The 22,011-nt window shown below is 34.8% G+C and overlaps 1 long non-coding RNA gene across 1 annotated transcript in view; it reads left to right on the top strand.

Moving 5' to 3' along the window:
- The window catches only part of LOC136302652 (uncharacterized), a 218,420-nt gene that overhangs the window by 723 nt on the left and 195,686 nt on the right, over positions 1-22,011 (top strand). The gene's annotated exons all lie outside the window — the stretch shown is intronic.

The raw sequence follows: 22,011 nt of genomic DNA, 5'->3' as shown, positions 1-22,011 counted from the left end.
TAGAATGTTGTTACATGGTGCTATATGTTTGGAGCAGCCATCCCATGGACTGATTGCCTGTTTTGATATGACATTGACTCTACTGTCTCCTAACTGCAGAGCTCTACATAAAGTTCCTGTGTATTTCCTGCAGCTGTGTTTTAAGTGGTTTTGCAGACATAGGTGATAGGTTCTGTTAGATTGCTGTGATTTTGAAGGTGATAGACTACATCTGAAATAACCCAGCTTTTGGATTTGAAGCAAGTAGGAAGTTGATTTACTGGGGGTTTAACAGGCCACGGGAGCATAACACTAAGACAGCTCTTTCATTAGCAGCACGTTCCTTCCAGCTATGACAATATGCACCACCTTCCTCATCAGTTTGTGCACTCTGCTCCTCGTTCCAAACTGCAGAGTTTTTCATATGCCAGATACTATGATTATTCCTTCTGGGTGAAGTAGAGGCATCGATCTATTAATGCAAGCCTTTAAGTAGACTTTGACCCAGCCAAGTACAGTGTTACAATGCTTTGGCCAGTTAAGGAACTGCCTATAGCAAGGTCTTGCTGCTAGACAGTGGACCTACATGAAATCCTATTTATCCAACTACTAAAGAATCGCAACTACAAAAAAAGCACTTTTCTTCCTTTGCCAATAAATTTTTAATAAATTTCCATAAACCACCATACTTAAATAATAATGACTTTCCAAAAGCCCAAATGGGAAGGGGAGTTGTCAAAATGATTATTTATAATTTTTAAAAGACATTTAAGAATTGAGGATCTTAGATATACAGCGGGGTTTTTTTCAAACTAAAGGTAATTTGAAGGAGGTATCTTAGTGATCACATGGATAAAACCTGCAATGCTTGAGAGAAAGCTTTGTCTTCTATAATGTATCATGTGTATAAGCACTGGCAAAACAGCAGCTAAACTGATGACCCCAAACTAAAGGCTTACTTCAACTATAGCATGTGCTATTCTAATACCTTGTATGTTCTATATGAATAGTGTTTATGCTATTTCTTATATACATAAATGTCAGCAATTTTGATGCTTCCATCTGAAACTCTTTCCATGTAGCCAGAAATCTCTTGGGGGCACATTTTGCCAACATAGCTTTATTGAGTGGTATTTTACTCCACAAAATACTGCCAAAGGTGAGCACTGCATACATTGACTTTGGACTCAGAGAGCCGAATCTGACCACAAATAATGGAAATAAACTCCTTACATTTTAATTACCTGACTTAAAATTTTAACACTAAGACAAAGAAATGGGTATTGAGAGCTGAATTTGCCAAGCATAGACAGTATTTTATAAGGAGCTAAGATAATTGAATGTCTAATTCACTTTGTATTCTTACAAAGCTTAAGGCCTGCCTCAGTATATTTCATGTGCAGTTTGACTAGCAAAAAAAAAGTCCTTTATGTATGCTCAAAAGCTTTCCTACAGCTCTTATTAATATCTCTCTTTTCTCTCTGAAATGTCTTGTTCACTATACCTGTGTTCTTTAAATATACCTTATAATTTTCTGGTTAGAAAAAAAATCATAGTAGTTCTGTGACTTCAAAGGCAGCAATATTTTTTCCCCTCCAGATTAGTGTCTGCTACTAGTCAGGTTACATCTAAACCATGAAACTCGAAATAACACTAAAAAGTGTCTATTTTTGCGACGGGAATATTTTATTTGAACCTTAAATTTATTTTTTTAAAGTGCAAAAGAGAATTAGAAACCCAAACAATTAGTTAAGCTCACACTCATATTTTTCTACTCATATGTTATTCATTTCCCCATTAAAATATTGTAAGCATCTTCTTTTGTCAGATCCATAAAAAAAATACATGAAAAAAACATGAATCAGAAAGAGTTAAGAGTTTACATTTTACAAGCTGTGCATTTTCTTTCAGGTCTTTGATGTTGCTAATGCTAATCTGGACTTTTTGCAACACTTTAAACTGATTCAATTATGTCACTTTTTTCTCAAAAGATTAATTTTACCTTTTTGAAATTAAGTTGCATTCCTTTCCAGTTTGAAGTCAGAGGATGTGAAATTTATTTTTATTTTCCTAGCTAACTTAAAACCATTAGGGGGCTCTTTCCTCCTATGATATCACACAGCTACCTGTAATACAAAGATGCAGCTAGTTCCTAGATTTGTTACCAAAAAAATTCTTCTTGAATTCGTCTATTTTGGGTGTAGACCATTTAATTAACACAGAGCAGATAACAATCTCTCTTTTTTTTTTTTTTTTTTTTTTTTTTTTTTTTTTTTTTTTTTTTTTTTTTTTTTTTTTTTTTTTTTGGAGAGGGTTCTGTTTCTTTTGAGTATTTTGATTGCACATAATTGAAAACTTTTACTGTTAATTAATGGTTATATCCAGAAGTTACTTTAGGTCTCATAAAGAAGCAGGGAACACGTTCAGCAAAAATTGTGAAGTAATCCCTGGGATTACTAAATCTAATTAACAACCTGGACATGAAGTATCACTTAAGTCCAAGAAGTTTGTTCTTATTATTTGTTCTAATTACTATGAATAATGGTGCAACTAACATTAAAAAAAAAAGCAAAAACAACAAACAAACAAACAAACAAAAAATCTGTTGCATTACACAGTTTGCTCAGAAGGGCTAAGTATGTGATCAGGGTTTTTGGATCACTCTATTTCACAAAAGAAGAAAGTCTCAATTCTGACAACATTTACTCATATGAACAGCTACACTGAAGTTACCATGGGCCAAATTCCAATATCTTTGTTCTGCCTATTAACCTTTAGTTTCTGTAAATTCATTGCACCTTTGAACATGAAATCTATTGTGAAATTTCTACTATTTCTTGTGGGGTTGTAAAATTTGTGCAGTTACTTGCGGCATTCTTGGAAAGAACTATAGAATAGTGTAATGTAGTCTAAGGAAAAAAAAAATTAATTTCTTGTTAAGCACAGCAAGGTAATTGCAAACACTGCAATATCATGCTGAGGTGAGGCCAGGAGAAACATGAGTGTCAAAAGACAAGCAAAACAGTTGACCTCCTGTTCCAGTTTTGAAGAATTTTCTTATTCCTGCCATCTTTGAAAGAAAAAAATCCTAATTTGCTAAATGATTTTACCCACCCCGAACCAACTCACTACTTTATATTGTTTAGCTCGGAGAGATTTTAATACTATCAAACCCATCCAAGAAAGAAAAAAAAATAAATAGGACTGACACACTTCGTGATGCTTGACACTCATAATGAAAGAGTATAATCTAGCCAAGCTGGAATGAAAAAAAAAAAAAATTAAAAATATTATTATTTCTTGGTTTTGCTACACATCTGAAAATTCAATTTTTGCATCCTCTTATAGCAACTCCTTATGACATATCAATGAAGAACTTTGTTCTACTAAACAGCATCTAGAAATTCCAACCAGGACTTTAAGACACTTTGTTTATTGCTCTGCATAGACAGTGGTTCATACAATATAATGAAATTGTTAAAAATATGGAATAAATCAAGTTTTATTTCTGAGATAGATAATTGATGTTTCAAACTCAAAGATGATCTTCATTAGATATATTATTAGAACATTGCAAATTCAGCATCATCCAAATTATCTTTCTGTTAGTAGAAGAGGGCTTATTCATTACTAAAAGGTGGCTGAAGTTAACTATGATTTGCTTGCATTTCAAGTAATTAATTATGTACACATGAACAGTCATCAAAGCTGAGATGGCAATATTATTAGTAATTCATCAGGCACAGTATTGCCAGGCAGTCAAAGCAGGCGATTGTTCCACTCTATTCTGCACTGGGGCGGACTTACCTGGAGTCTTGTGTGCAGTCTTGAGTACCAAAATATAAAAAAGGTATAAAGCCACTAGCGAGCATCCAAAGGAGATCCACAAAGCTGCTAAAAGTTGAATGGGTGGGAGGGCATACAAGGAGTGGCTGAGGTCACTTGGTCTATTCAGCCTGGAGAAGAGGAGACTGAGGAGGGACCTCATGGTAGCTACAACTACCTCACGCGGGGAAGAGGAGGGGCAGAGACTGATCTCTTCTCTGTGGTGACAGTGACAGGACCCAAGGGAATGGCCTGAAGTTGTTTTCTGGGGAGGTTTAGGTTGGATATTAGGAAGAAGTTCTTCACCCAGAGTATTTGGGCACTGGAAAAGGCTGCCCAGGGTGGTCACAGAATCAAGCCTGACAGAGATCAAGAAGCATTTGGCGAATGGTCTCAGGCACAGGGTGTGATTCTTAGGTTGTTCTGTGTAGGGCCAGGAGTTGGATTTTGATGATCCTTTTGGTTCCCTTCCAACTCAGGATATTCTCTGATCATATGACTTTATTTAAGGTTCAAATCAGACCAAGCAAATTGCTGGAAGAATGACAGGGAGTGTAGCAGAAGAAATGAGCAGAGGCCGCTTCTTGGTTGGAGTTAAGCATCCTAGGAGTAAGAATCTTTCCTCCTCTATAAAATAGAGTTTAATTTAATTGTATGCTTTGCTTCTTTGAAATCAATGAAATTTTATGTAAAAGATAAAAATTAAACCCATTTAAGATTCTGGCACAAAGTTTCTGCAGAACTTCCCTCCAGAAGTAACTGTAATTTACTGGTTGGTTAATTCATCCCTTATATAAACACATTACGCAAAACACTTTGAAATACTTTTGTATGAAAACTGTTGTACAAATGTAAAGTATTGTTATGGCAAACAGAAGTCACTCAAAGTTGACAAAAATTACTTCAGCTAATGAAAATTGCAAGAGTCTGGGGTGCTTTATTAAGCATAAACAAAAAATTTGATGAATGTTTTAAGACAGAAAAACAGTTCTTCAGACATGTTGCTCAAATAAGGTTTTTTTTTTTTCTCCTATTTCATGTTTTCTATTATATATGAAGGGAATAATTCAACTGACTAGACTTTAGAAGTCAAAAAGTTTGCAAAAGGAATTGTTATATGTACTGTTGAAATATTTTGAAGAGAAGCAATAACAGTGTAATCTAAAATACATATCATAATACAATGAAAAACAGAATCTTTCGCTTGTTTTTTTTTTAATTATTATTTTTACTGGAAGAAAAGACAAAGCAAATGAAATTGCATTGAAACAGCAACTGCAGTTTCCTCAATTTTATATATAATCCTATACATATATATGTGTGTATATATATATATATATATATATATATATACATATATGTATATATAGATGATGGCATCTCTGCCCATGGCAGGTGTGTTGGAACTAGATGGTCTTTAGGGTCAAAGCCATTCTATGATATGAGTCTATTATATATGTGCACATATGCGTGCATGTGCCTGTATTTAAGCTTATCCTTTACTGTCTGTATTTCACAAAAAAGTATATAACTCTGTTAAAGAAAATTTGCAGTTTTTAGGAATACAGCCACGTAGAGCCCAAACATATTATCTGAGTACCATAAAAGAAAAGGGCTTGTTGATTGTGAAGCCACAGGAGAGTACAAGTTATAAGACAGGTGTCACCAAGAAATACAGATCATAAGATGCCAGGATCTTAACAAAATACTATTTTCCCTGATATTGAAAATTCTTTGTTCACATAATGTGCTTTAATGTTATGATATAATTACAGAAAGGCTTTGCTGAGCAGCATGCAACAAACTGCCATTAAAACACACAGTACAGTTTTGAGAAATACTCTTTAAATTTTTGGGTTTGCTTGAATTTCAAAATATTTAGAAGTGAGCAAAAACTGTTGTTGCTTTGCAAAACACTGATTATGTTTGGCTCTGGGAAAAGACATGGTCTGATCTTGTCTGATCAGGGACTATTAACACTGGTCTGTGGAGTATAAAGTGAGTGAACAAAGTTCTGCAGAGCAGCTGACAGTGAGAAGTAATTCATTGTCCTCTGGGGGATCTGCAACACTGAGAATTAATGCGCTTGCAGCAGTGACAAAGCTATAGCAACACCTTGAGTATTTGTAACTTTTTTTTTCCCTCAAAACTTTCTGTGAGTAATTTAGGATGTACAACTGAAGATTTTGTTCCTTCCCTCCAATTATCAGATATTAAAGAGAAAAACAAAACAAACCAACCAACCAAAAAAAAACCCCTAAAAACAACAAGCAAACAAACAAAAGAACAAAATAAATCCCCTTCCACCAAAAAAAACAAAACAAACAAAAGAAAACACAAAAAAAAAAAAAAAACAAAAAAAACCAAAACAAACAAACAACCAACCAACCAAAAAAAAAAAAAAAAAAAAAAAAAAAAAAAAAAAAAAAACAAAAAAACACCAAAAAATATCCCACACCAAACCCCTATCAAATTCACTTTTGGGCAATCTTTTAAGGTAAACCAAATGAACTGTCAAAAATTAGTAAACTATTATTTTTTTTTTTTTTTTTGTTGAACATAGTCAAATAATAATTTTGTTCTTAATACAACGTAATGATCAGAAGGTAGAAGCTCTTTGTGGCCCAGAATACTTAACAATGACAGTATAAATATTTTGTAGCATATGGAGATTATATGCACCAAAAAGAAAAAATACATGATATTCTTTTAAATTCTATAAATTTCAGTTCTAGAAGTCTGTTTTTCATAGGTGTACATAGACTTTATCAACTTCTAAAAACTACTGAAAATACATTTTTTGTAGCGTTTTGCTCTTCCAAGCTTCTTAAGATCCAATAATGGTTCCTAATTCTGTGCATCGCAGCCATACTGATATGTATAAGGACAGTTCTGAAATTAATGTTGCAACTTTCATGCATAAATAGAACAAACTCATCTGAAAATGCCTGCTGCTGGTGCATTTTTTTTTTTTAATTTAACTTAAATCAGACTATACCTTCTTAATACTGTGTGAGGAACCAGAATTTGAACCTATCTTCTTAAATGAAATCATGAAAAACTTCTGATAGGGAAACATACTGTCAAGTTCTCTACCCTATTTTGAGACACAGAAAATTGGAAGCAGCTTCAGGTGAGCTTGGATTATATTCAAGAGACTCAGTCTTGGATGTTTGTGCATTAACTCTAGGCACTGCTATACATCAACATATATATATACAGAATCTAACTAGCTATGTCATCAGTATGTGCTCTTTATTATCTTATGCCAATAAAACAAATGCCTGGGATTACAGCTGTTATGACGTGGTTTATCACCAGCAAAGCTGCAGCAAAGTGTGAAACCTCTACAGTGTCCATCAAAAATGGAAAATTGTCCCTGAATTGCATGACCAGGAACATGATCAAGCAGATGTCTCTTACAGACATTATTCTGAAGATCAGGGAGAACACTCTGGGGAAAGATGTTTCTTTTTGCACTCTGTATCCATATATTGTTTGACTGCCACAACATCTCTGAGACCTTGGAGTCTTTGACCTGACTAACTCTCAAACCCATGGGATCAGGAAGACAACATCAGTGAAATGATGCAGATACACAATTTTTTGTACTGTTTAGGAAAATTGTTCAAACTGGAGTTGTACCTTACTCTAAAATGGCAGAGTTTCAGTGGTTTTTTGTTCGTGAGGTGCAATCTCCTCCCCACTCCAGCTCAACTTTTTGATGTCTTGCCCAAGTGCAGCAAATGTAACATGCCTGGGACATATCAAACTTCTTAATAACTTTAAAGAATTAAATGAAATTATACTACACAGAGAGAAAAATACTCATTAAACCTGTCCCACACATTACCTATCAATCTAAACCAAAATCCTTTCTCAGATGATTCCAGAATTCTCTTAGGCATCTAGATTTCTACAGTTTTTTCCCATATATATTTATACATATGTATCTGAAACTCACTAACTTCTTCATCTGTTTTTATAACTAAGTGTTTCTGCCTAAAAGTTTTGGAGAAACCCTACTGCAAGAACTGCTGTCACTTTGTGTGGTTGATCCACACTAGAGTGTTGGAGGAGTGAATGTCAAAATTTACAGGACATCAAGATTAACTCATCCACAAGCTTTTATCATGCAAAACAGTTTAAATTCCTTTCATTGAGGAGATGTATCTTTCATTACTTTGTATAATCCTGGGCATAAGACTATGACAACAGACATTTACCAAGACATAAATTATGTACTGCGAATCTCCATACTGGTTTACATCATGTATTTTCTTTGACTCTGTCATAGATTAACATTCTCAAGAGGAATCAAAAAACACTTTAGCTATGAACATTTTGTGGACCAATCTTACTATCTATGCATATCTCAGGAATAACATTACAGTCTTTCCTACTTCTATAACTATTCATCATCTTCACTTCCAAAAGGTAGCTGCAGATGTTTTAGATTTATGCCAAAATCCAGAGAGACATGCTGTACATGTATGTGAAAGCATTCCATGTAGTAAATGTATATGTATCTGAAAGTTTAAAAAAAAAAAAAAAAAAAAACCAAACAAAACAAACAAACAAACAAACAAACAAACAAACACAAAAACCCCCAAAAGCTAACTGACACTGACAGCATCAGCATTTGAACCTGCATGGTATTTGGAAAAGTTATGGGTCCCTGATACTTTTGCCATTGATTTTACACAATTCTGCAAGTCTTGAACTTGTGCTGAAAAGAACCCTTCCCTTCCCTTCCCTTCCCTTCCCTTCCCTTCCCTTCCCTTCCCTTCCCTTCCCTTCCCTTCCCTTCCCTTCCCTTCCCTTCCCTTCCCTTCCCTTCCCTTCCCTTCCCTTCCCTTCCCTTCCCTTCCCTTCCCTTCCCTTCCCTTCCCTTCCCTTCCCTTCCCTTCCCTTCCCTTCCCTTCCCTTCCCTTCCCTTCCCTTCCCTTCCAATTTTGTTTCTCAAAGTCTGAATTAAAGTCTGTGTTACTTTTCTGCAATTTTCCCTTCTTTTGAGTGGATTTTTTTTAATAGTATTTTTATTTAGGAAAAGTTCATAGGGACAGCCATTGCAGTCTATAGCTATTTGGAATTTTTAATTTTGGGAGGATAGGAATGTTGAAGAATGTGAAGGGTTTGGTTGTATTTGTTTGTGGGTTTTTTTTTTTGTTTGTTTGTTTGTTTGTTTTATCTGATGAGTCTCTAGTCACTTAAAGTGATAGGTGCTCTACACTTTGATTAGATAAATGTTTCATGTGGGCATAATATGCTGTTCTGCCTTTTGAGAAAGCTTTATTTTGTTAATAAATATTTTTAATTTCCACACTCTTCAATAAATCATTGACTTGGATATGAAATTAAATATAATTTGGTCACCCTGCAACATGTTTTTATTGTAGATGATGTGTGAACCATTCTGGATTTAGATGCACTTTTTCACTTTCTCAATATGTGTCAGCTAGGAAAATTCAGCATAACAAATGTGCTCTACTCTCAGTAATGATGACATGTGTCTGGAAATACAGTATGTGAAGTCTTATGGACATTAAAGCATAATCTTTAGGGAATAAAACACCCCAACTATGTTCAAAACTATAGCTAGTGCATGAAGTGGGAGACTATAATGTTCTACTTAAAAAAAAATTAAATTACCTTTTTAAAAAAACAGTAGTAAGTAAAACTATAACACATTTCACAAATAAGGTTGTCTTGGTAGAATTTTCTTGAACCTAAATAAGATACAGAGCTGTTTTACATGACATATTTTAAATCTCTCTTTCATTTTAGATGAATATGTATGCACAACTGAGTCACTACAGAATTTCCTTTTGAGATCTCAAACAATCATTAGATCCACCTCTTTTAGTTTCATTTCAGATAAAATGTAGAATACACTGGAAATTTCATCCTTATCCTCCAAAAAATAGCATGAATAATCAAAGTAAAAGATTAAATTATGTAAGTCTCTAATTCTCGCAACCAGTCTACCTCTCTTGAAATCAGATCCTAAACACCATTTGCTTCCAGTGTTCCAAGAATCAGGATGGTTAATTCCTCTGAGCTAGCAAAACTTCTCTGGCATAAAGCACCATATAAATTTTGGCTAATGTACTATATGTCAGATGACATTTTGTCATAATAATTTACATGACTTTTATTTATTCTTAGTTCATTATATGTTAAAGTATTGAAGCCAGCAGTACTTAATTTTGTGATTTTCTACCACACTGAGGTGTTTGCACTCTTTTTATCATCATGAACACAGATTCCTTGTACCTAACTCTGTGCATTATTCACAATAATAAATACAATATATATATATTCTTAACAATTTTGTACACAGTTTTAACAAATAATGAAAAAAAATCTCTAAAAGTTCCTTGTTTAGGAAATGAAAAGCAAGATGTAAAGAAGGCCCTAATTTTTTGTTGTTTGATCTTAAAATTCTCTCTCAAAAAAAAAAAAAAAAATCAATCCTTTAATGTAAACCATACACATAGGATTGCTAATCTTGACAAGGACCAAAGAAATATAGCACCACCTTTGAACTCCTGTTATATTTTCTGAGAAATCCACATGTTATTCTTTTGTAGTAATGTACATTTCTGCCCTCTTTCTCCCATTCTCTTCTCTGGAAGAAAATTTTCCTAGATGTATTATGCTTTTAGAGAATAGATGTAAATATAATTCTAGACATAATTCATAAAATTCAGGAAGCCCTAAAACACTGTTGAAAATGTTCTACAACAGCACAATACTTTCCGGATGTGAAATAATATTTAATGTATCTATGCCATAAGAGATACAAAATTTATTTCACACTACCAAGTATGGACTGAATCCACCAATAGAACATTCAAGGTCTAAATCTGAACTATGGAAAAATGTAGGGATAACTATGCTCCACTTTTATCATGCAGCGTTGGTTTCTGAACACAGTGATTTACATTAAAAATTACTTAGAATAAAACCTCAAGACTTGTTTTAAATTTCCTTTGAATATTGGTGATTTTGCCAATTACTGAAATTATTATTTAAGGATAACCTTATGAATTATCTAGATAATAGTCCCCTTAATGTATATTGGGAATAAAAATAATAAAATTCAACTAAGTTTTCTAGGTGCCTTAATTTAAACTTTGCCTGTTTTCTTATGCATTATGTAGCCCGGGAATTGCATTTAACATGCAAAGATACAACCACCATGGTAATTACAGCTACAATTTATTTACAAGTAATCACAGAAGTGCATATATATATATCTACATATATATATATATGTATCTACAGTTGTAGATATCATTGTCCATATAACCAACCACATTTCAGAAGTTTCTGTTTGAAAATTGAAAAGTCTCAATGCTCCAGAACTCTATAAATTAAAATTTATCCACCAAGAAAACTGAAATGAAAACAAAATGTGCATCAGGATAAAAGAGTTTGCCTGTCCAGCAGCAGTATTTTGCTGTGAATGACCCCCTTACCTGCATTTAGCATGTTGATTACTCAGACCACCGGAGCACAGGGGGGCTGTGCGGAGCTATCCGTCAATAAGGTAATTTATAATGATCACCCTAGTGGGCGAACTAGGGGATGAACTAGTCATTACTGTTTTCTTCTAGCTGAGGAAATCTGTTCCCCTGTTGATAAATACTCACCAAACAAATAGAAAATCCACCAGCCTCTCTAATGTTTTCTTCTTACAGAGAAGTGAGAGGCTGTAGTTGAAACTGATTGTGCTTGAATACAGCTTAATAACAAGAAGCATCTCTTTTTAACCTACGAGACTCTGATCAATGTGTTCATCAATAACATAATTGGTTTATTGATACAAGAAGCTGCTGTTAGGGTGGCTTCAAGTTAGGGAAAACAACTTCCCTTAAGTGTGCTGGAAACAAGGTACAAACTGATGGCCAGCATTCAACTGAAGCAGAGAGCAAAACATGGACTTGGCTCACGTTTCCACTGACTGTAGCTAAATGTCCCTTTCAGTCGTGCAAAGGGTTGCTTCATTTCAGTCCCCTGCCAACACCTGTTTAGGATAAGTCGTCTGTGGGGCAAGTAACACCCTGGCATGGCTGAGGGCCAGGGCCAGGGCTGGAACTGGAGGCTGGGGCTGCCTATAGAACCTTCTGGAAAATTGCTGCTAGTGTGGGAAGAAGGTGCTCCTACCACACACAAGACAGCAGGAGGGACGGGAGTACAGCTGGGAAGAGGCCAGGGTGGTGGAGGGCAGTCTTGTGCCACCGAGTGGCTGTGGGAGACATCTTGCTTTCTACTATTCTGTGGGCCCCTCCCTTCAGAGGCCTCTGCTGTGGCCATGTACCCTGCTGTTTCTATCACCTGCCCTGGTGCCAGGCTCAGTTTGCTGCTGGGTTTGCTGTAGGAGGAGTATTCTGGTGGTCCTGGCTGTGTTTGCTGAGGAGGTAGCCAGCCTTGTAAGGGACAGAAGTGAGGTCTTTGCAGACACCGGAAGTTAAATCTTAGGGAAAATTGTCTGAGAAACTGCAACGAGACCTGCATGTGGTGGATGAGATGCCAGGCACTAAGGCCAAATTCTTTTAGATAAGAAGTGATTCAGGAGAAAAATGGGAAGAGGTAGGGGCAGACACTGAAGGTGGTGGATGGAGGAGTGCTAGAGAACCAGACTTGTAGCATTAGAGTTGTAGGTGGCAATGCTATTTCCTAAATAAGGCCATGCTGTGGATCGTGTCTTGAGGGCTGTATTGTATCTTGGCCACTTCTGGATGATGGTAAGATAAGGAAGTGAAAAATATTCAGCTCTCAAGACTGGGGTGGTAATGGCTGTATTTAGTTTCCCTTTCCTCTTTTTTCCAAAAAACTAAATCAAGTTGAATGACATGCTCCTATGTTGCTGGTAAACCAGTCTCATCTGAGTGTTTAAGACTTGGAGAGCTATTTGTTCAGAGTGCAAATCCAAATGAAACAACATCAAGAGAGCCTCAGAGAGATGTGCAGCTGACACGTTTCATGGACTCGTGTGCTGGGTTAATTCAGCCAGGCTGCTGGCAGATGGAGGGAGTCTCTGGCCTTTGCCTTACTTAATCTTGCCATTCCATTGACAGTGGCCAGAGTAGCCCTTGAACAAGGTGTCATTCCTCATTGCTGCCATACCTGTTGCCGGCAATTTTCACAGTGCTTTATTATCTATCCATGACTTCCTTGTTTCAGAAGTCTTTGGTTTTCTAAAATTGTTTTATTTTATTCAAGCTGTCAGTCTCTTACAAAAATGTAGAAAAATGATAGGCAGTTCATGAAATGACAATGACTTTGTGGCATAGGCTCATATTCAGAGATTAATTTTGCCCCATATCTCAAGCACTGATCACAAAAAAGGTTATCCTGTAGAGAAGAAAGAGCTTTCCGGCAATTCCCAGGTTCAGGGGGAAAGATCCAGGAAGGCTGATAATGAATTAATGGACTCATAACAGATGCCATTTGAACTCTTGTGAAAATACTGTTTACTAAATTGTATAATGGGAATGAAAACAATGTTCTTTATGTTCTCACTCCCTAAATCTAGTGCCTAAGACTCACATTTAAGTGATTAGTAAACTTCTGTATTCTATTCAAATGATTGCTTAGTAATACTGAATGACATCAGCTAAACTGTGATAACTGGAAAAAAAAACCCAAACCTATATTAGACATAAGCTTTCACACATTGTACAAATTCTATCCTCTTCTTTATCAAATGTTAAACTGCAGAAAAAAACCCAAAAAAATAGCCAGGGCTAGTTCTCAGTGGAAGTTAGGATTATTTAATTGGGAAAATACAGTTTTTTTCATGTTTCCCTCTAACTGGAAATTTATGGACTGGTGATGAAACTACTTAAAACATATACAAAATGTATTCTGGTTCTCCTTGCTCTCTGTCTTTATTGAGTCACCTATAAGTATATGTAAGACTTAAAATCTCTTCATTTTTGTCTGGCTCACTAAAGTTCTCAATTTTTTTTTAGAAAGGCCTTACAAAGAAATCTATTAGGAAAAAAAGGTATCTGTAGGTGATTTCTAGAAAAAACCCCCACAATGTCATTGCTCTGCTGCCATTGAAATGTATGTTTTGTAGGTTTCTTCTAGTATACATACAAAGGGATAACTTTCTGTAATTGTTTTATTTCAGATGGACTTAGCATCAGTAGAAATCAGCATGATTTAGGTAAATCTAAGAACATAAATTCCTCACTTTTTTCTACAGATCAAAAATCCAAATTTAATCAAAGAAAGAATATCCAAGCCAAACAACCAGCTGAAATTTCAGAGCTTGTGTCATCTCTTAACTTGGGCCAAATTAAATGTTTGCAATTTGAAGATACTTCTTCAGTTCAACTTCTTATAACAGAGAGTCTATGACTTAAATATAAATTGTGGTTCTTAAGTTTTTATTTGACAAGTGAGAGCAGAGCTTTTACTGCATTGTGGTATTGTTTACAGGCTGTCAAAATATTTTCATGGGTTTGGTATTTTTTTCACTAACAAGTGCTATTATGTACAGAAATTCACTGAATTCAAAAGAGCAAATAGTCTAGGAGGTCTTTTGTGTGCCAAATGATAAAGGACTTCATTCTTAAGAGCATTTAATTTTCCTACTGGATTTTAATATAATGACCAAGCAATTATATAATTTTCTTCTGGCCTGAAGTCTTGTCCATACATTTGTGTTGTTGTAGAATACTTCCTTTTGTCTTTGCAGCTAAATCTCATCATATTTCGGTAACACTCCAACCCAGGTGTTGTTTTCCTGTCTTGGATGCACATCAGCAAGAGAGAACAAGAGAGAATCCTGAATTGCATGCATAGAAAACTTTACAGAAGATGAACAGAGGATTTTTTTGCAAGATAGTAGGACATAGGAAGGTGTATAAGGAAAAGCAATTGTTATTTAGAAAAATTCCCTCAGTGAATCTGAGGTTTGTTTTTTTTTTTTTTTTAACATGCTCTTAAAACTTTCTGTCAGTGTTTGTGAAATATTCAATTGTACATCCATTAGATTATAGCCTACAACTATCACATCCTACAACTAGGGGAGTTATTCTGATGTAGTACAAACTCCTAAAGGGTGCAGGCCTAGTATCAAAATTCTAATATATATAGAGAGTATAATATAATTTATGAGTTATGCTACATAAATTAGAGGATCTTGAGTAAATGTTGGTTCTTAATTAATATTGATATGCTAAGTTTTTTACATTTGCCAGTTTTCATTGCAAAATTTCCTTTTATCAAAGAGGATTGAAAATTTGACAAATTAACATTGATTCTGAGGCAAAACTGCACTATTGTGTCTCTCTTATCAGCCTTAGTGGAATGTTCAGTCACATTACTCCTTAAGTACAAACCTTGTCTGAGTTGTGTGTGGAATACCAATATGGAAAGATGTATTGATACTGCAACTATAACACTAAGTACTATTAATTTAAATTAAGCCACTTTTTTATGGTGAAGGATTATTCATCACATGACAATTTTATATGAAGACAGAGTAGCTCTCAAGTTTAATATTACTGTTTAAGTAAATATTGGGTGATGTGTGCAAAAAGAATAGATGAAGTCCTCTGATTTGTCAATTGGTTGATTGGTTGGTTCGTTGATTGGTTTGGGGTTTTTGGTTCTATGCTGTGCAAGTGGATCAGTAAAGTTAATCATGATGATCTTCTCTGTCTTCCTCTTAACTTACTAATTTTTTGAGAAAAAAATAGTTACTCTCCTGTCTTCATAGATAATATCCCAAGATTTTTTAATGCTTTTTTTTTTGTGCCATAGTGGTTTTATCTTACCCCTGTGTCAGTCAGGATTTTTTTAAAGCATCATTGAATCATATAAAAATTTTCACAGATTTTTTATTACTCTTCAGCTTCTTTGATTAGTGCTTTATGGCCTAAAGAAAGTAACAAGATATATTATCAAAAAATGAAGTACATATTTCAAAATCAGGAAGCTTGAGGGGGGATTCCAAATTGAGAGTTACCTCAGAGTCTTTTTCAAATGTTTTTGTTTTTATCATGTCTGTTTTTCTGTGTGAGGGAAAGTGTCTACATTGTCTGTTTAACACTCCAAAATGTTGGCATATAGGATATGAAGATAAATATTCTAGCTTAGTAAAGACTTAAAACACTTTTCTAGAATATACAAGTCCTTGAATATCTCTGTAGACAGAAAAAACACAAATGTTACTCCTCAGTTCCCCATGAGTTCTGTTTTCATAGAAGGTAGGTAATGTAATGCACTTGCAATATAATTATGTCATACCATTTTCTTGAGGGTGGAGGGCAATTGGAGATGTGTGCAAAGCTACCTTCAAAGAATCAAAGAACATTCTGAGTTGGAAGGGTCTCACAAGAAACATCGAGTCCTTTCTGAAAGCACACTTATTTGTGCTTTAAAGGAATTATTTAATGTTGTTTGCAAAATTTTTATTCGGATTTTCTTCTAAACAATGAGAATATCTGAGAAATACTGTCTCTTGGTGTTTGAAGAACTTCTTGTGAAAATTGTTATTTTAAAAGGTACTTCTGTGGAGTTTCATATTGGAAGATATCAAGTATTTGACAGGAAAAAAATACATAATTTTAGGGGAAAAATGTATTTTGCCCAGAAAAAGTTTAGTGACCTGTTTTGTCTTTCTGGAGTTTTTTTCAAATCTTGAAAAGTTCTGAGACTACACTATAAAATAATTTCTTTTGTCTTTGTATGACATGAATCATTAAAGTAGGTGGTTTATATATGTTTTCAGTAAGAAAATATGGGGATTTTCTGCTATTAAGCTAGACATGAATTTTACCTGAATGTTGTGGCAAAATTAAGGTGATCATTAAGAAGCAGGCAAATATATATATATTTATAATCATATAGAAGGAACACAGGTTGATGCCCTGTATTAATCTTTAGGGTCAAGATAGATATCAGTTGTGCCAGATGGCCTCGGCAGACTTAGTAGGCTTTCTTTGGAGCACTTCTCCCTCTCAGGTGTGTTTATGCCACTAGAAATGACAACATATGGAGAAAAACTTGCAAGATGCATTCGAGTGCAGCAGCCTATTCATAAATGTGATATTGTGTGTTTCACGCCTGTTATTTTTCATGGTTGCAGACACTTGCACCATCAGAAGTAATTAAGAGAAAACAAAAGAGCTGTGAACAAAGAAACAAAGGCTTAACATTATCTGAAAGGCTTTGTGCTGTAACTACTGTACCTGTATAACCAAGTATTTTTATATCTTAGGAAGGCAACAGGTATGGTACAGCAACTGTTGCAAGGGAAAAGGTTTCTTTTCAGGTTATGTTGCCTGTTCTCAACAAAATGAATTACACACGGTGGGTGAGTAAATATGTCCCTGTGTTTATGATCCCTGATTCATTCCACAGGTTTTATGTGCTTCCATTTCAAAGACATTTTACTACTTTTGTACAGCAAATTGTATCTACACCATAAAGTAACAGTTGCAGCTTTTACAAGTCTGGGATTACATATTCCCTGGACAGTTTTCTTTTCATAGGGACAAGTCTTGAGATATCAAAATTCTGGAAATGCACAAAATTGTTAGAAGAAAGTTAGCCCCAGGTGACAAAAGGAAATTGGAAGACAAAAGAAGAAATAAAAAATAAATAGAGTACTATTGCTTCAGAGGACCAGCTGCAATAGTTGTTTCTCTACTCCCATATGTTTGTGAATCTTGACCTCTCTTATTAAAGGTGGAATTTTTTCTAGGAAGAGCTTGATAAATGTTTCACACACATGTACATATATAGAAAGGTGATTTGTGGTGTCAGGGCAACAGTGTGAAAAGGGACTAACATGGCTAGGAGATGAGAATAAAAGAGAGGGGTTATGAAAAGTGCTGTAGACCTGTACCTTATAGCCTACTTTTTCAGTTTGTACTTGCAGACCCTGTGCAGTTACTTCCTTTCATTCTACATATTAATAAAAGCAGAAGATGGACACTAAAATAAGAAATGCAACTTCCTGAAACTGAATAAAATTTCCTATTTGTGCTTAACTAAAAAATTTGTTGAAACTATTTTCTTTGTTGCAAAATCAGTATTGAGATGCTGGGGTTTAATTTTTCAGAGCGAGCCACTGTGAACCCCATGATAGCATAGGGTTAAAATGTTTCAAAAATCATGGGAATTGAATACAATAGATTCAGGGGAGGTGGAAGAAAGGCTGGGCCTGGATCAGCCTGGGAAAGGGAACCAGGGCTGGGTAGGCCCTGGGAATGAAGGTTAGCCTTTGTCTTTACTAGATCATGTGAAACTGCACCTTCATAATCATCATATGATAAACGATATGATTGTTAAATGTAATGATTGTTTGGTAATTGAATATGATTATTGTTTAAGAATCATGAGAAATGATGTTAGGGGGGTCTGATGAAAACTACAAGAATTCATGCTTGGATAAGATCAATGTATACAATAGAATGATATGAGTTTAATAATTAATATATAGTTATATAACAAAAGTGTATAAAAACATGTCCATCTCGAATCCATGTCGGAGTCAGATTTGGGTCTGTATCCTGTACCCCTGATTCCCAGAGCTCTTCAATAAAAGCACCTGCATATAATCATTCTGTGATTCTGTGTTTCAATGCTAACACCCATGGATGGTGCCTGGAGGGTTGCAAATGGCTAATGTGAGTATCAATTAATAGTGTTCAAGTGACTAGGAGCTCTGCAATAATTTCTTGTTTACACTTCTGCCTTAATAAGTATATAAATATGAAAAATTACAAGATACTGTTTCAGTTTCTCTCAAAAATCTATCACTTAGAGCTTGACATAGATCTGACACAGGATAATAGAGGGGATAGAAAACTGGAAAATCCTCAGATGGCTTGTTTCCTTTGTTATGAACTAGTCCTCTGGAGTTTCTGATCACAGTTGTCATATGGACCTTGCTGTCTCATCCTGTAGTGTGTTACCACAAGTAAGAATACAAGAGATGTTCCATCTAACAGAGTTAATGAATGATCACAGGATACTTCTGAATGTTCTGCAGCAAATTAGAAGTCAAAAGAAAGGTATTGTAAAAGGCAGCTGTAGTACTTTGAAGCAGAGCTCTAACATAGCATGTGCCTGTCTTGGATAAAAATCTTAGACGATTGCAAGAAATGTGTAGTACAGATGAAAACTAAAATGCTTAAAACATGCTGTTAGATTTTGGGAGAGTATTTCTTTCTAATGATAAATCTGATGACAAGTCTATTCATAAATATTTATCAGATTATCTAAAGTTTATATATAAACTTAGGCAGTAGGTTAACATTTATTTTGCAATGGCATGCTCTTACATTTTCCTCATCTGGTCTTTAGTTACTGTAATCTGGAAAGTGTTGGGAAAAAGGTTTGGAAAAGCACTGAGAGCTCAAATTATTGATGTATTAGGTGTTGGACCCACATCTATGCCCTACCATTCCAAATGTCCAGTGGTACCATGTTTGTTTAAGATAATTTCAAAGAAAATGTAAGCCTATTCAATTTTGAATCCTTTAAGAACATCCTTAATAATCACAATATTTTGATACCTGTCACTTGAGCCTTGTCTTACAAATTTAAACGTTTGTTCTCTGGAATGTCTGTGCTTTGTGACACGTGCAGTTAATGGAAAGTCCTTAGAAACCCACTGCAATTTTTTTTTTTAAGCTTATATGATGTTTTAATGTCAGAGATGTCACTTTTAAATTTGAAATAAAATGCAAAACAATTCTGTTAAGCTCACATTTACCTGTTGCTTAGTAGAATGTTCAACTGATATAAACATTTCCATGTGGAAAACTTAAATGTACATTCTTAAATAATGTCAATTTTCCTCTTTCTTTGAAAGTCATTCAGAACTGGAAACAGACATTCTTGACATCTCAAACAACATGCATTTAATCTGCCTTTAATTATGTATGTCCTTTATTTATTCTCTGTATATGCTTAACACATTAATATGACTAAGATTTCAGTGAGGTAGCAGGAATTCTGAACTTTTTGTTTGTTTGTTTCCCCCATATAGTTTTCCTTCCCCAATCCCCAACCGAGACTGAAACAGTATCAAAATGGAGCAGTATAACTCAGTGTTGAGGAAAAGATTTTAAATCTTTTTTTAAAGTTTAGAAAGTAAACAAAATTGGAATTGATATAATAATTAAGGAATTGGAGGAAACAGAAATCATCTGAGTTTTGTTATAAGTATTTAATGAAAAGTTAGTCATAGATGTAATATATTTGCACAATTGTAGTCTCTCTTCAGATCTCATATAAACATTGCAAAAAGATAAATATATTGAAGATGTCATAATTAGTGCATGACTTTTGATACCAAGAAGTGTAAATCTTTATTGATTTATATGATGGCTGGAACTCCATAGAAACTATAGATTCAAGAAGTATTTTGTCCTTCCTCTGTTTATAGTTGACCTTTAAGAAAGGTCTAACAAAGAGGAGAGGTCTGCAGTCATCTTAGTCTTTCAGTCTCTTGAGCCAACTCACAAATGACCGCTATGTACTGGGAGAAAATAAAGTGCTGTTCAGTGCTAAAAGGTTACTGAACCATATTCAAGAAGTAGTGATGAGTGTCTGCATTTTACTTTCGTAAAAGGCAAAAGTTTTAGGTCCACTTTTGAACACGTAAAAACTGGAGTTTTTACAACCTAGCTACGTGTCAACAGAAGCACCAATGCTTAAATTCACCTTGGAAAATTATTTTGAATCCTCCTTCAGCTATTGTCTGAAGGATGCTGTTTAGTATGAAAACAATAGTCAGAACAAGTTGATCTACCAAGAAAGTGTGCTGTAACATTAGGAACATAGAGACAGGTGGCTTTATCAAGACAAGTGGAATTTGGGAGTGAAATATTTGTGACATTTTGAGAGAAAGAAAAGTGATCTGTTACTGCAGTATCTCATTCTTCACTTAAAAAGAGAAGGGCTGCTGATTCTTAGGCTTGACCTGAAATTCATTTGTTTATCTAAAACACAGACACAGTGGTGGACTGAGGACATGCTTCTAGGCAAAGCCATTATCCAAACAGATTTTCTTAGCTTATAAAATGTATCTAGATATAGTTATTTAGCTCTGTGCATTGTCTGGGAAAAAAACTCCATTAACCCAAAAATTAACACACCCCATAATTCCTGCACTCACACACCCACACCCCTTTTCTGAAGGTGTTCACAGCACATATGAAGCTTGCAACTGCCACCATTCATTCAAAGCAACTAACAATGCTCTGTATGCATAAAAGAAAAGGAATCTCCTCCTGTTTTTATGTTCCACTGCGTGCTGCATAAAATAAAAACTTTTAAAGTTGAAATTAAAAGGGAACATATTTTCAAAACTGCATTACATATATATATATATTTAATTAGTTATACAAAGAGAGATCCTCTTACTACTTAGAATTATGTAGGGTTTTTTTAAAGGTAAATCTTTGTAATTTACTTTAAAGTAAATCTTAGGAGGTTATTGGCAGAGATGAGAAATTGCAAGTTTGGGTTGGGTTTTGTTTTTGCCATGCAAAGATAGCATGCAGTTTATTCCTATTGTTATTCACAAAACAGGATAGCAAGATTAATGACAATTTAGTGTCTCTTTACAGTCAGTTCACCCCTCTCAAGGAGAATGTTGAGGCTTCCATTTTTATTCTTCCTTGTCCTCTGCTGCTGATTGTAAGAACACTAAGCAAGTTAAAGAATGTGTTTGTCAACTAGAACATCTTTCTGTTATGACCTGGATATTCATCACCAGTCTTCCTTTAGAAGTGTGGAAAAATGATAAATTTGGGTGCTAGCTGGTCTAATCTGGCTGTCAACCAGCAACCTTGAATTGAGATGCTCTTTTACCTTGTGAAACAGATTCATGAGACATTCACTCCTTAAGTAAAATCAACTATTTAGCTTTTCGTCCCCCATCACCAATAAGGTGTGATGGTGTTTGGAACTTAATTTATGCAGTAAACAAACAAATCTGTTTCTGTCAGCACTTCCATCTTAGAAAGCAGAAAACAAAAAAAAATGTGGTGCAGTGATTAATGATTGTGATTAACTCTCTAGAGGTTATGGCTTCATGCCCCAAAGATTCTTCTGTCATTACTCTGGATAAGATGCTAGATTAAGCACATATGCCTTCATCCATATGGCTTGCTAAAAACCTAGAAGTTGACCTTTAGCTTTGTATTTTTCACAAATGCACTT

This window comes from Chamaea fasciata, unplaced genomic scaffold (genome assembly GCF_029207755.1).
Source record: "Chamaea fasciata isolate MVZ Bird 193981 ecotype frontalis unplaced genomic scaffold, bChaFas1.0.hap1 SCAF_1, whole genome shotgun sequence".
In the NCBI taxonomy this organism is placed as follows: domain Eukaryota; kingdom Metazoa; phylum Chordata; class Aves; order Passeriformes; family Sylviidae; genus Chamaea; species Chamaea fasciata.
This window is presented reverse-complemented; position numbering and strand designations above follow the sequence as displayed.